This window comes from Monomorium pharaonis, chromosome 1, assembly GCF_013373865.1.
Source record: "Monomorium pharaonis isolate MP-MQ-018 chromosome 1, ASM1337386v2, whole genome shotgun sequence".
Lineage (NCBI taxonomy): Eukaryota > Metazoa > Arthropoda > Insecta > Hymenoptera > Formicidae > Monomorium > Monomorium pharaonis.
In genome coordinates, this window is record NC_050467.1 from 40,030,641 (window position 1) to 40,046,469 (window position 15,829).

The 15,829-nt window shown below is 38.8% G+C and overlaps 1 protein-coding gene across 5 annotated transcripts in view; it reads left to right on the forward strand.

The window, feature by feature from the left end:
• LOC105828712 (growth arrest-specific protein 2) overlaps positions 1-15,829 on the forward strand; it is a 38,888-nt gene that overhangs the window by 2,581 nt on the left and 20,478 nt on the right. The window contains exon 1 of one of the 5 annotated variants that reach the window (XM_036287249.1): positions 867-1,185. The exons of 1 other annotated variant lie outside the window; for it this stretch is intronic. The gene's annotated coding sequence lies outside the window, so the exon portion shown is untranslated. Of the gene's footprint in view, positions 1-866; positions 1,186-3,051; positions 3,301-3,651; positions 4,654-15,829 lie in introns of those variants that run through there. 3 more of the 5 variants (XM_028191338.2, XM_028191337.2, XM_028191340.2) reach the window with 3 other exon arrangements.

A 15,829-nucleotide genomic window follows, 5' to 3' on the forward strand; every position in this document is an offset into this window, starting at 1 on the left:
CGTGTAATACTGCCGAAATACGCGAAGTAAAAATTAATTAAATCGAAAAATTCACCGTATTAAATATTGAAAGATATTTTGATCGACAGTTATTTCTTTTTGGATTATGTTCCAATTATACCGTTGTTTGATTGTTACCACATATCGACATTATTTCCGTATGCACGCATTTTATTATACCGCTACTTCAAATCCAGAGTCCGTGCAGTTTCAGGATATATCTATGCGTGTTATTATTTATGATTACAGAGAAAACGTTTCGTTAGCGGAAGAAGGCGCGTCTTGCTGTATAATGCGGTAATTCCGTACCAAGCGTATCTCACATTTGCTTTGTGATAGGTTTTTTTTTTTACTGTGCAGCCTACTCGTCGAGAAGGTTACATTTTTGATATTTTAATCCCATTTTGATTGCTACCACAAGTGCACCTTCGTCGTTTCTTTCTTAGTCCGACGTAGTGCATGCATAAAAAACACATAAGTCTGCTTTATTAAATTTTTATTTAATTAAAAATGTATTTGTATTAAGAAATAATTGTATATAAAAAAACTACAATTCTTTGTTACTTTATATACACTTAATTCCTAAATAAAATGTTAAATTTAGAAATTTTATATAATAATTTATATTGTAATTGTTTCATTGTTTAGAGCAAGTTAATATTTCAAAAATTACGTTTCAATTTAATATAAATAATGCTTTTCAAAATTAATTTTTTACATAAGTTAACTTAATTTAAACACAATTTTTAATTTTTTCTTATGTAACTTTCAATATAACTAAATTTTATAAGTTATTTACTTTCATTTTATTTAATTAAAAAATATATTAACTCACCTAGACACATAATCCTGTTAAGTATCTATATAGAGACATATATTTACGATAGCAAAAATACGCATAGGCATTGTGACTAACAGATCTGCTTCCGGTTTCACGAACGTGGCAACCGCTCAGGAGACAATTGAAAACTGGAAACTCGTCTTTCGCCTTTCGCGTACGGATGAGAGAGGGATGCCTGGAATATCTATCGCCTTTTTCGAGTAGTTATGTTGTGTTTGCCAAGGGAAAAGATGCTATCGTGTGATTGCATAGAATTTCAATGTTACACGATGTTCAACGGATAAGCTACATTTACAAAGAAGGAAGTCCCACACGCCAAGCTTCTCGTCTAACCTATCCTTGAGGTACCTTACGTTAGAAAAGTATAAATGTTAATATTACGCATATATGTTGATTTTTCATCAAAGTTATAAATATTTAACTTCAATTAATATTCAATTGTTAGTAGTAATCTGCAAAATTTGAGAGTATCTATTTTGAGATTATTTTTATCTTGAATCTCATGATTAGCAGTCTTTGATTAATAATGGAATGTTTTGATTGAGATCGAGAGAAAGAGAAAGAGAAAGAGAGACATAGTAAAAAGATTTGATCTCATTTGTAATCACTATTTCGATATTCTACAATACACAGAGAGCATTGTTTTTAGAACTTAATCTCAAAATTATGTGTAATAAACTATTTTATAACATATAAGCTATTTACATTATAAAATAGTTTGATTAAAAAAAATTTTACTAAGCTCTAATAAAATAATATTAAAATTCTTCGAAATCCGTGCTGTTCCATGATTACTATAATTTTCAGGATAATTTCTAAGAGAAAATTCTCTCCGTATAGTCACGAAATCATGTAGCATATTAGGAATTTATTGCTATTGGCACATATATTAAGGATACTTAATATCTGATCTTTCACTCGCATGACATTTTAGATCCTGACGTCCCTATGTAGCTCATAAATGAACACGTGTGGGCGCGGCATTGTGAGGCACGTTTTATAGCCGCGTTTGATATTGGCAGGAAAAGGAACCAATAAACGGATCGTTAGTAATAGAGCTGGCGTGCAATCGATGACCGATGACTGTCGATTTAAGATTACGGCATCGATCGATCGTGAGAAAAATTTTCGCGAATCGAATCGTCCCATTTGCATACGAAGTTCAGTCTCCAGTTCCCCATCAATCCGCGAATGCATCAGCAGTTTTTTTCCGCTCACTGGCACAGCTTCTTTTAACGAGAACGTTTATTTTTTTCCTTAAAGAAAAAGAGAGATACAATCTCGCAATTAAGTAGTTGCATTTTATCTCATTGTTCCACAACACGCAGTGTAAAACTCGTTTCACTAATTAACGTTCCTGACGACATAACGCGGTCAGTCGTGCTCCTCGGGGAATCGATACAGCCGTTGATTTTGTTTGATACGTAATGCAACGGCATTTAATTGAGGCCGTCGTTAGCCGCCGCTCGGGGAAATCGACGCTTTCCGCGCGAACATTTTTCTTCCTGTGGTCTCCCCTCCCCTCGTAAATAGAAAAGGGTCCGATTCGGAGACGGAGGGCGCAGTCTTCTCCAAGTGATTTCCCTCTAATTGGGAATCGCTTGTCGAGATGCGAAATGAGATGGAGTGCATTCGTTTTATAATATTCTAGACAGATTTCTCTTTCGTAAAACGGCACACGTTGATTTCCTGCCCTATACCTTTCACGCGGTTCATATTTTCGAACGGGAGAGGCGACGTTTTAAACGCGGTTGGTTCCTCCTGCAGAATATCTCATTGAATCGACCCATTTCAAAAATAGAGCCGTCGGCGCTTTCTCGCGCACACAACGGGCTGATCGTTACATAAAGGACCGCAGTCTCGACGAGAGACCATTTATTTGCTCCTCTCTCTTGACGCGGCGCATACAAACGGCGTCCTTCGCACCGGCGCGCCAGTCGTCCCTTCTTTCTTTTTTTTGCGTGTCCCGGCGCGAATGTGTATCCCCATTTTATTTGATACGCCGAAACCCTCAACCCTCGCGCGCGCGGTCCAGAGAGGACTTCGCGAGGGTATTCGCGGTCGGCGCGGAGGACGCCGAGTATTGATTAAGGGGGGGTTTCGCCGGGAGGAATCTCTCTCTCATCCCCTCACACGCGGCTCGTCGGGCGTCCTTCCTCGCCGTGAATGCACGGGGATGAATGGCGCGGACGGTGGGGAGCGCACGCACCGGGTGCGTCTGCGCTCTGCGCGCCGGCACGCAGTGCCCCGATGCGCTTCGTCCGAACCGGGCATCCACGTATCCACGTCGTCACCGCGTTCGCCGGGACGGTGCCGGCACGCAAGCACGTGGTTGTCCTGTGCTCGACGAGGGTACCGGACGATCTCTCCGGAGGACTCGCGATGACGATTGACACGCTCGACGCGTCGTTATTCACGGGCCACGGGTATTTCGCCCTTTGAGAGGAACTCGCTGTAGCGTAAGTAATCGCACACCTTTTACGTTCTCCCCGGTGGGGCTCGATCTTTGGGATACGACTCTGGCAACCCGAAAATTGATTTCATACTATATAAATTTGTCTTTGCGCTATTCTTTTACTTTTTATCTTGTAACTATGTGTTATAAGCGTTATAACAATTATTCTTATTCATAATGTGGAGAAGCTTGGACCATCGAAAGAAAAAAAATGATTGCAATTACTATAACTTAACTATAATTTATTTTCGGTGCTAATTATATGTTTATATATTTATAGTTATTTTTGTTATGCAAATTGTCAGCTATTAATTAACATTATTAAGGGCCGGTTGTTCCAACTTCTTGGTAAATTTACTTATCAGATAAGCTGTGTCTATCTTCACTTTTTTTTCTAAATAAATAAAGACAGACACATATTTACCTAATAGATAAGTTTATCAAGAAGTTGAAACAACCTACCTTAAGAGAATAGCAAGTAAATGTTTAAATAGTAGTTATATTTACTATAACTGATTTATTATATAAAAATGTTAATTTTTAAAATACGAAAATAATTGAAATCTTGTTAAATACAAATGCGATGTAAAACCTATGTTATTTACTTGGCATTTTCTAAAAGCTGCATAATTCATTTATTCTACGCATAACGATAGAATTCGCTAGGAACTTTTGCCTGTAATCAATCTCCAGTAACTGTACACTAAAATTTGGATGTGTAAAAATACCCCATTTGCATATGTGATTTAATTTCCCGTGTAAAAATACATTATACTGCATAAAAAGATATATTTAAATGTGTGGTTTAACTGTGCACATTTTGCTGTTACTTTTATGTGGAAATTGCACACATACGAATGAGACATTTTTTACACATTTGAAATAACAGTGTACGAAAGGGATGAAATTCTCGGTAGGAACGCTCGACAATTTCCGCGATATATGCGGCTAATGTAACAGACGCAGGCTCGAGGGACCTTAAAACTTTTAGTAAGGGCTTAGACGGTTATCCCGTGCCACGTCCTGGCTCGTTGCTATCCCGTGCGTTTCCGTGCGAGCGTCGCGCTCACAATAGCGGTCTGTCGGAGTCGGTTTGCGAGCGCGACGTGGTAGGGGCACAGATCTGTCGACGATATCTCCCCCTTTCCTTCGCGGGCTCGCTCTCCTGAAGCGCCGGCATCGAAGGGCTGCAGTCGTGATCGAATGATCGGCGTGTACGGATCGTTGCCGGTCGGAGCACAAAGTGCTCGATTATTAATTGAGTGAAAAGAGAGAGAGAGAACTCGCAGAAACCGAGAAATTTTGTCCGTTATACAAGCGACCACGATGAGCGATGTCCCTCGCGAGCATTCCTCAGGTAAGCTGCCGGCTAATCTTGCGATCGCGCGAAATTTTGATAACGTTATTTGCGACTCTTGAGGGGAAACTTATTTATTGATATTGGATAATACGCGCAGTATTTGTGCTCGTGATAAGCGCGTGTCGTCAGGATGATAGTAGTCTTTAATGGATGCTTTTAGCTTAAAGAAGCGACTCCTCGTGTAAAGAAACGGAGGAAACAAGAGGATTTTGAATAACTTTCGATGACATTGCTATTCGTGAAATGTAGGTCTGACTTTAAAATTACGAGAGTTAAGTTTGGAAAACGTTCGATGATTCACGAATTCATCAAATGTTTCGCTGTTGTAAGCTTGACATAAATTATTAGAGGAACTTCGACGAATATACATATCAGAAAAGATCTAAAACTTTAGGTGCCGTTAGTTAATCTTTTTGTATATTTTGTATGTCATTATGATTTTGTATTCTGACACGATTATTGATGACGCGACGTTTCTGTTGCTATCTAAATAGAATGCTATACTTTTTATTAATTTAACATGCAAATTGAATATAAATTTAATAAATATCTATTTAATTAATATATATTTAACATATATTTAATGAATTGTCTCATCTGCATGTTCTACTTACGAGACCTACATTAGTTTCGCAATCGAATATATATTTGTCTCTACATTGCGGGAAAATGGAGCATTTCTCCATTATGAAAATGATTGATAAATGTTGGAAGTTGATCCTATTGGTAATGTATATTTTAATTACATTGTCTATAAGCATGGCAGAATACAGATTACGACATAATTTGTGTCAAAAACTTATGGTATACTTCGATGTACAAAGACAGAGGTGTGCGACATTTATACATATATTTTTTAAACAATATCTTTTATCATGTGTTACTTATTTTGAAAACAAAAGCTGCCAACTATTTGCTTACCTTATCAATTGTTTAAGAAAGCGAGGGTCGATGTGTTTCATTAACTTTTAACGAGTGTGTGTATTGCTATCTGCGCTTACATATCCTCCTTTCGAGAGCTAATTACTTCGAATATGACGTTCATTATTCACTGCAGTTAGTTTATCAGTCCAGGAATAGAAATGGAAATAATATTCTGTGACATGTGCATTAACGCTATTTGAAACGCGTAGCTGAAAAAGAATCGAATATCATTGACACTCCTCTCAATTAATTACAAAGCATAAAATTTTTTTTCAAAATTAAAAGAGTATTTATTTCAATTTTTTAATCTTCAACACTAAATACACTTTGGCAATTAAATTTAAATTAAATTAAATCTAAATCTGAAGTAAAAGAAAATTGCCTGGTTTCCAGTGTCAAAAATAAAAGATTATCATAAATTTTTAAATATAATTATAGCAATAATTTTTTTTAATATGCCAAAAATATTTTATATACAAATAGAAATTTTCAAAAGTAAGAGACAAAAGAAACTTTCGCTGGGGTGAATTTTTACTAGTGTAAAGCTTGAAAATTAATTTATTAAATCTTTACGGAAAGGTAAATAATTGTCCATAATTATCGTTGCTTTGATATTAAAACTCTCATTTTTTTTTCCAAAAAGTAATCATCATAAATCAGAAGAAGGTCGCGATTTGGATATTTCACACTTCTAAAATCTTCGTTAATTAGTCCTCGCGATTGCGATGGAAGTTTCACGAGGAGTAGTCTTCTTCTACCCGATCGCGTCTTCCATACGGTTCTCTCTCTTTTTCTCACGACACTTTGACGAATGACTGGCGGGCTCTCTCGCAGAACGAAGCTCAAATGACATATCACAGTGTGTGCGCACTGCGACATGAAGTCATTAAAGAATTTCTAAGGCGTCGGGCAACGGCCTGCCTCTACGAAGCTCATTATCCGAACATTACAACCAAGAGTATATCTACTATTGTACCTCATGTGTACGCGCAGTGCGACTCGTCTCCGTTGCAATTAAGCGTGCCCTTAAAACGTGCGACGCTCGTTTCTGCGAAATTAGATATTTAACTACAACGACGATCAACGCTCGGCTAATAACAAACACTTGGTAATTAACGCCGTCGTTAAATTATATAATAAACTTGAAGATAAATTGAAAAATTCATTGAAAATCTAAGTTGATGTAAACTTTTAGGATTAAAACAGAGCGGTGAATTGCATTTTACCGTATGAAGCATTGATACTCGCGGTTCTGAAAGTTCAGCACGTGGAAAATCCTTACGAGCGAAAAAGACTGCCGGCGTTTTCCTCTTGCGAGACGCTCGTTGCCGTCGAATCCGTTAAAATACATTACGCGCGCTCATTATCTCTCGTAACAGCTGGTAATAATATTACAACGTGCGAAGACCGATGATATCGACGTAATGGCGATAGTACCGAACGCGCGAATCGTGCCAGACGCGTTCGTTCGCGTGTACAATTTTAAATCCGTTTCCCGGAAGATATGTATGCGTGTGCATATGTGCAATGTGGACACGACGCGCATCAGCAGTTTTATTAACTTTGCACATTGCAGCGCTACGGATTCTCGTGACCTATTTTAAAACAAACATTCTTCTTCGCTCTTGTTCACAAAATGTGAAGTCGATCTATTTTTTCCCACAATATACACAAAGAAAAATATCATTTCTGTGCTAAGGAAAGCAATTAGTCATATTCCTTTTCTTAAGTAACGGTAATGTTTAACTAAAGATTTGATTATATTTTCTTGATAAAAGCTTTAAAATACATTCTTCACGAATTTGAAGAGAACTCATTATTAAGTAAAAGTATTTGTAATAAAATAGAATATAATTATTGTATAATTATGTTATAAAATTATTGAAGAAAAGTCAGAATAATAAGCAAATCAAATTTTCGTTTTAACTCAAAATATTCTCGACTGAAGCATTAACTTAGTAAGATTAAGAATATATTTCGAATAAATTTGATGCTCATGACGAACTTGTAATTTGCAGTTATATAAAGTTAAAATACTTGAAACAAGTAATACCTGCTCAAATACAATATGCTTTTTTTTTGCTGTGCGCACATGTATTAGAAAGCTCGCGGAACAAACTACTCTATAAACTTCATGGTGCTTCAGATTAGTCTTTACGGCTTCGGCATTAGAAACGCTTACGATACCTCAATAGCGCGTCGATATTTTTTCCTCGTCACTGAATGTAGAACTCTTCATTCGACGAGCGCGAGGGCGCGAATTTATAGAGCTGTCAGTCATCGGGCGATTTGCGGCGAGATTAATGAATGCAACGCACTATCGCCAAACCGCGTTGTCCACCTGGGGGTCGACTATCATTTTATTTGGTCAACATCTGGTGAATTTGTTCACTTTTGTCACATTTTCACCTAAGCTAGAAGAAAGTTAATTTCAGTTAGTTCTAAATTTTCCAACTTGCTTAAATTTCTCTAGTTCAAGCATTTATACATTTCACTTACAAGGGAACCTCGCGAATTTGAAAATTCAGATTTTAATGAAACTTGGCATAAATGTAGAGGGGGGGGTGAATACATGAATTTAGAAATTTTTAGTTGATGCCCAAAAACGGTTTGAAGGGGTAAAACCACCCTTCCCTTGTTAGAGTATTGTAAAAATTCATTATTTTCCGCAATCGTCAGCCAATTGCAGAAATTATTTTTTACAACACTCTGTGTATTGTAAAAATTCATCGTTTTCCGCAATCGTGATGAATTTTTAAAATACACAGAGTGTTGTAAAAATTAATTTCTGCAATAGGCTGACAATTGCAGAAAATATCGAATTTTTAAATAAAATTAGTTAAATAAAGATATTAATACTGTAAAACTTTCGTAGGAAACATTTTTTTATATTTTATTTAATTTACGACATATATCGAAAAACTGCAAAAATCATCTCAACTTTGAAGGGTGGTTTCACCCCTTTAAACCGTTTTTCGGCACCAACTAAAAATTTCTAAATTCATGTTTTCACCCCCTTTACATTTATGTCAAGTTTCATTAAAATCTGAATTTTCGAGTTTGCGAGATTCCCTTGTTAGATACATAAAATCCTTGAACTTGAAATATTTACATAATTAATGGAAATACGTAGATATCTGAAGTGAAGAAATTTAATCAAGTTGAAAGATGTAGTCAAATCAGCAGCCACTTTCTTTCGTTGTACGTGATCGACCCCCTGATGGTAGACAAGCGTGGCAATAAATCGGTAGGAGTTCTCGGCCGCGAGCTGGACGACGACGCGCGAAAACAAGAGCGTTCCTCTTCGTGCTTTCTCCCGCGAAACGACGTCAATGACTTCCCCGTCCGCTATCGCGACGATTTATGCTAATCCGGTGGACTTTCGACGCCGACGGCGCAACACACGTGTCGATTTGCGTTTTCCGCGCGGATCGCGCGGCGCGGCGCGGCGGTGCGAGGAATGCCCGGTGCACCGGTCGCGCCTGCCTGCCTACCTGCCTGCCTTCTCCGTGGTTTCGTTCCCTGGAACGTCATGCATTGCGACGTACGTATGTACAAACACTCCTACGCGCGATGGTCACGCTCCAAAACGACCGCTTATTACCTCAATCTTATTACCGCTAACGGCGCATTACCGCGCCTCGAGAATCGTTTCTTTTAATCTTGCTGCCTGCTGAACGCGCCGCGCGCCGAGAGGGATCACCGGGCAGGTTTCCACCGCCTCTGAAAGTACACCCGGCTCCTTCCGAGAGCCAACTTCCCGTTCGCACTCGCGGCGATCGTGACTCGCGAGAGCCGCAACGAACAGCCGGCCGCTTTGTTAGTGCAACAATCGGAGCGTAAAATACCCTGTCGCTCGTCGCCCGCTCGCCTCGCCCGATGACATTTAATTTTCCCCGCCCGTGCGCGCGTTTCATAAATAAGTCAAATTGCAGGCTGAACGATTCTTCCGCGCGTCCGACAAAGTTTCGCGAACGCGCGCGGCGGCATATTCGCCATTCGCCGTTGAAAATAATCACATTACCTGCTGATCGGACGCGCGTGTTTAATAAAAATCGACGAGTCCATTTCATACCGAGTATATCCATGTCACGTATCAGGAGATGTTAGCTGAGACGTGGACAAAAGGAGAAATAGAAACACCTCATTAATCTTGCCTCGCGAACGTCAGATTCGCTCCCCGCGCGACGACACCTTCATCATCTGTTAAGTGCCACGTGCGTGCGGATGTATACGGACGCAATTGTGATTAAAGGCCGTGAAAGTTAGCGTTACGGTTGTATGCATGCGAATTCTACCTTGCCTTATCGATCGAGAGAGTCCTCCCCTTGTCTCTTTTTCCCTCGTCTCGAGCACGCATCTCAAGCGTGCCGGGCTGCAAGGCCCCTCCCCATCTTAAAACTTTCCCGCGTCGACCCCCCGCACGGGGAAATCTCTGCTCCCAGGTATTTCTCTAATTGACTTTGTAGGACAGACGGAATGAAACTCCACGCAACTCGCGACAGTATTTTCAGTGGGCTGGACAGACAAACCGGCCGTATGGACGCGTGCTCCTCGAGAACGGTAATTGGACGGGCACGCTCTGTTTGTGTGGGCTTTAATTAGCCCCGCGGCTACACTGCCGACTGTATTTTTGCACATTCTTTTCATCTCTCTTTTTCCCCCGATCACTGTCGAAATGAAAAGTTCCTCCATGCGCGATAATAATTTTTGAGTGGCCGTCTTATCGGATAAGACGCCCGTCATTATCTCGTTTCCTAACGGATGCAGATATATATTTTGAACGCGATAGAATTATCGGTTAAAAATCTTCTTTTTTTCCTCCACTATTTGTGCTGGAATTTCTGTGAAAGTTTGTACGATAAGATACGAGTTGATGACAAATGTGCCATAATTGCCGAGACCGTTGTCTTATTTTAAAAGTTTGAGTAAAAAATTACAGATACAAAAATTCTTGAAACTGATAGTTGATTATCGATATTTGAAAGTACAAAAGGAAAAAATGTCGGCGCAGTCCGGTACGACTAATGCATTCGACGCTCGCTACACTAATTTCAGAATACCTACCTCGCAACGGACGAAGAATCCTTAATTAGAGCCGACACAAGCAATTCCGCATAAAGCGATACTTTCTATTCGAGCAGGAAAAGTAGCAAATCAGAAATCAATGCGAGAAATCAATGAGCATTCTTGTTAACGCTGCACGAGCACGTATACCAAGCATTCGGCGAGAAAAGAAGACAAATCTTTTGTATTAGCCTAATAGAATAGATATTAAATATATTTTATTAAATGTAGTAGTAGCAAATTATAAATAAAAAAATTATTAATAAGGCAAGTAAATTAAAAAAATAAATTAATGTAAGCTTTAAATAAAGTTAGAAAAGCGAAGTTTTTTGAAAATGAAATTAAACAATTTCTTTCTAAACGTAAAAAAAACGTATACTCAGGTCCATGAATTTACAAATTGTGTTTCGATTTTGACGAAATTTCGTTTTCAACTTTACTAGTGATAAATACAAGACGAGTTTTTTGCATCAATTTAATAATTATATGAAAACCGAATGACGCGGTAATATAATATGTAGTTACTTACTTATTTTATATTTCAACAGAAATTGTATTCTATACAAGTGTGTCAAAAACGTTCAATTTCATTAATCAGAAAGAGAAATGCATGGAAATGCATGTGACGCGAAAGAATTTTTGCATAAAACGCACATAACGCTGTGTAGCCGTACTGAATTTTTGCATCCTGACGGACACGATGATACCGCTTTTTCTCTTTGTGATGCGCGGGTGACCGCGACTTTATCGGCTCCTTTTAAGGAACATTTTATGGCGGCACGTTCTCGCGGAACGACCACCTACACGCAACGTTGAGCCACGTATAAAAAGTAAAACGACTAGAGAAATGCGCCTGACCCAGCAAATCTTTCTCTTTCTGTGTAAATTTCGCGGTTCGCCGGAAGTAATTTTAAAATGGCACAATGGGATAGCAGAGGAGCCGCCTTCTTCCTCCTGTTATATTACACCTTCTTAATGATCTTCGATGAATTTTCGAAGCGTTGGGAGGCACATATTTTAATTTTCTCCGGCTCCTCCGCCATCCCATTTTGTCATTTTGAATGCGAACAGATGTACGATTAGCCGCGGCGGATAACGGACCGTACGTTAGGATCGCCGTGTGTGCGGTCCAGAGAGACGGTTGGTCCGCGAGATCTCGAGGATCGTCGCGCGTCGGGCGATTGTCGCGCGAAGTCCGTGTGTTACACGTGTCTCCTCTGTAATGAGCAGAACGCCTACGCGCTCGCGTTACGAGCCGGACGGACGTGCGATGATGAACGCCCGGCTTTCGCCACACGGTTAATCCGCCGTGCGGTTATGTAGACGTACGCGCGTACGTACGAGATCTCTAATGGCGATCCAATTCGCCGCTCGTCCTTAGATTAGGCTCGATTGTTGCTCGGTCGTTGACTTCGGACACGGACTTTGGCGCATAATGCGCCTCGATTTTTCCCCCCCAATCGGTTTTAATGGACCGTGCTGTGTTTATTGTTCGATCGACTTCCTTTCCTTGCGATTTAATCTTCAAATTGGTTGCCGTTGTTTGTACTTCGGTTAAAACACTAGCCTCTAACAACTTTTTCAAAACTTAAAAAATTACACTGTTAATCGAACAACGTGCTATAATTTAATCATTCGACTTGATGGAATTTTTCTGGCAACAGATTCGAACTCGGAATACATTAAAAAAATGTTTCCTTTTCATGATTTATCTTGATTGACTGAATGACATGTTGATTGACTGAATACTATTTTCGTGTCAGCGGGAACATTATACGTTTATCGTATCGCTGCATGGAAAAGGCATGTCTGACACACGTATAACTGAAATTAAATTTTTTAACGCTAACTGAGAATATGTTAGTAAATATTTCTCGCGCCTCTCGTAGATTAACGTAATATACGTCAATTAAAGTAATCTTGATCGCACTCGTGCTGTCTAAAACGAACGATACGCTTCTTATCGAAATAAACTCTACAAAGAGTTATTATTCGTATCGCGCACTTAATTTCATTTAAACGAGAAGCAGCAAACGGCTGTTCACGGAGATTGGCATCGCGATTTTTAAACGTAGGCGTGAAGTAACGCTATATGCCGCTAATAACTATGTAATTACGTCCAGCTGCTGGATACCGATAGAGCGGCACAACCGTGTCTACAAATTAATACGGAGATCGAAAATATACAAAGCGATGGAGTTATGTCATCCCGTGGGCGGTAGTTACGTTATCCGGCGAAAAATAAGAGCTTGACTAATGATGCTCGCATCGGTGTTTTTGTCGCTGTTTTTTCTAAGCGGCGAGAAGAGAACCTTGCAACTCAACCGATATTCTTAGCACACAACTAGATTGGTTGCGTTCTGCAAGAAAATTAGCTTTGCAATTGTAAATTGTTTTAATATTATTGCACTCATAAAAGAAGTATTTAATTAAGATATTAAAACGTTTATGTCTTGTATGTGTTTGTTCAATACTTAAACAAAAGTGCTTTAAATGTTTTCATGTTAGATTTAAATATTGTTAAAAAATTTTAAATATTAAAAAAATTAAAATAAATAAACATTTTAATATTTTAAAATTAGATTTCTGCCGGATCTAAATATTTAAATTAATGTATAAATCAATTATGTATTAAAGAATCTTGCAACAGCTGCAAAGCTGCATTTTCTGCTGAATGCAACCACTATTTATCATAAAATCTGTCAATCTGTTACATTCATTACAAGAAATAACATAGAATAGGATACATTTGAATTTGATTTTGGTGATCGTGTGTTAACACATCGTCTCACGATCTCTGCACAGAGAGAAAGATTTCTTTAGATTTAATAAACAATTTTGTTCGACTATTCCAAAGGATATATTTCTTTGGTTTTAATAAATTTTATAGATTTCTTTAGATTTATTAGAAGCAAAGAAATATGTGCTTTGGAATGGTTGAACAAAACGGTTTATTAAATTTAAAGAAATCTTTTTCTCTGTGTGGGAATCTCGATTCATAAGTCACTCACGCAGCCGTTTAGTCGGCAGTTGCACAATACCATCTTCATGAATAACGTCTTTGAGAGGGTCCCAGCAAGCCGACGCGACGTGCGGACGTTTATAAGTCTACATTCACTCGATAAGTTTAGCAACTTGAAATTAGGGTGTACGAAGGCACGGTCCAGGAAGACAAACTCGTCCGAATTTGGCAGCGGGCCTGTTCCCTGTATGGACACACGAATCTTCAGTCAAGGATAACCGTGTGTATGTTGCGTTTCCTTGCTAGTTCGCACTTATAAACAACGTTAAGGAACTCGAGATGCTCAGCATCTTGTAATGTATACCGCTATACGTAGTCTCTCTCTCTTTCTCTCTCTTCTCGTGCTCGTTTATTTTCACGCGATTACGTAAATCCGATTGTTACAATGGAATCGAGGCGTTCGAGAGGCGTTAATGAAGACTTTAGGCCGAGATTACGCTCTAAATGGATTCATATAGATCTTCGAATTCTCCTTTCGAAAGCGGACGTAATTGCATGAGATTACTACTCGGCAGCTCCTTGAGAAATATCACGTGCGCTTTCTGCGTGATTTACAACATCTTCATTCACGGACGTCGATGGTGTCCATCGAAAGTATTGCTTTTCTCCTCGGTGTATCAATACACTTTCGCTGTGACTTAAAACGCGGGGATAAATTTAATTACTTCGACGGTTAAAAACAACTCCGAAAACAAAAGTCGAAGCATGTAATAAACGTACAAAGAGAAAAAATTAGTATTAAATCGACGATTATTGCCTCACGGCAAAATACATTTTTATTTCAATATTATTTCAATATTATTATTTAAAAAGTCTTGTTTCAAAGACATACTGTTTATTCGATATTTTTTCTTCTCAACTCGAGGAAAATTATTATTGAATAAAGATGAATATAATTTGTCTTAATAAAATTATACAAAATTATACAAAATGAGCAAATTATGTCTGTTTAAGAATTCAAATTCTTTAAAGATTTTATATCCTCTTGTTTATGTATGAGACAATGATTGATTTGATACTCATTTTTTCTGCGTGCGTATAGGTATATGATATATAACTGTTATGGCGATCTCGGCGCATCATAACTTTTCCTCGTCTCTCGTGCGGATAGATGTCTAGGTCGGACATTAATTAAAGCGATCTTGAGATCAACCATCGCTCCATCAAACGCGATCGTAATGAAAACGCTATTAATCGCGGAAAACGAAGGATTGATTCATCGCGATTTATAGAAACGTTTACCGTGACGTATGTATGAGAGGATATCTTGCGCCCACGTGCGCGCGAGCATCGAGAGCGACAATTTCATCTGCCGATTGAACACGCGGAGTTTCACCGCAAGGTTTCGCAAACTTGTCGCTCGCCGTCATTCGTCTCGCTAGGAGTTTCGATAAGAAAGTTGTCTCACCTCGCGAGTGAGTTCTTAATATCCCACGAATCTAAGAAACGCGCGTTTATACGTACGTGTTGACGCGGTAATATGTTACGTTGCGGTAATAGAGTCAGCCGCGCGAAGTTATCGATGTATCGGCGTCGAAGGACGCTCGTAGATTTGTCCGTGAACATTACGTTGGGCGGTGATTTGTTTTCTCGGTCTGCAGAAACGCATAATTCTTGCATCAGCATTTTGGCATTGGTGGTGGGATTATTATAATTATAATCTCCGGCCTTTCTCGTTTCTTTCCTTCGAGAAATTAAAGATTTTTATTTTAATAGAATTTTAATAGAATTTATAATTACTAGAACATTACAAGCGCGCGCTGCGCGCGCGCTATTTGACTTTTTACTTTAAAAATAATAATAATTACAATTTGATTTTCTTTATCTTTCGTTTACATTAATCAAACGTCTTCTGCAATTTTGAATAAAAAAATGTAAAGTTTAATTATACATACATACATACCTACATACCTACCTACATACATACATACCGACATACATACCTACTTGCATACTTACTACTATCTAGCTACCTAGCTACCTAGCTACATATTTATCTAGTTACGCTCGCTCGTTTGCTCCCTCCCTTCCTCCCTTTTTCAATCACTCACTCACACACTCACTCACTCACTGGCTCACTCCTGGCTCACTCCTCGCTCACTCTTCGCTCACTCTTCGCTCACTCTTCACTCGCTCACTCCTCGCTCACTCACTCGCTCA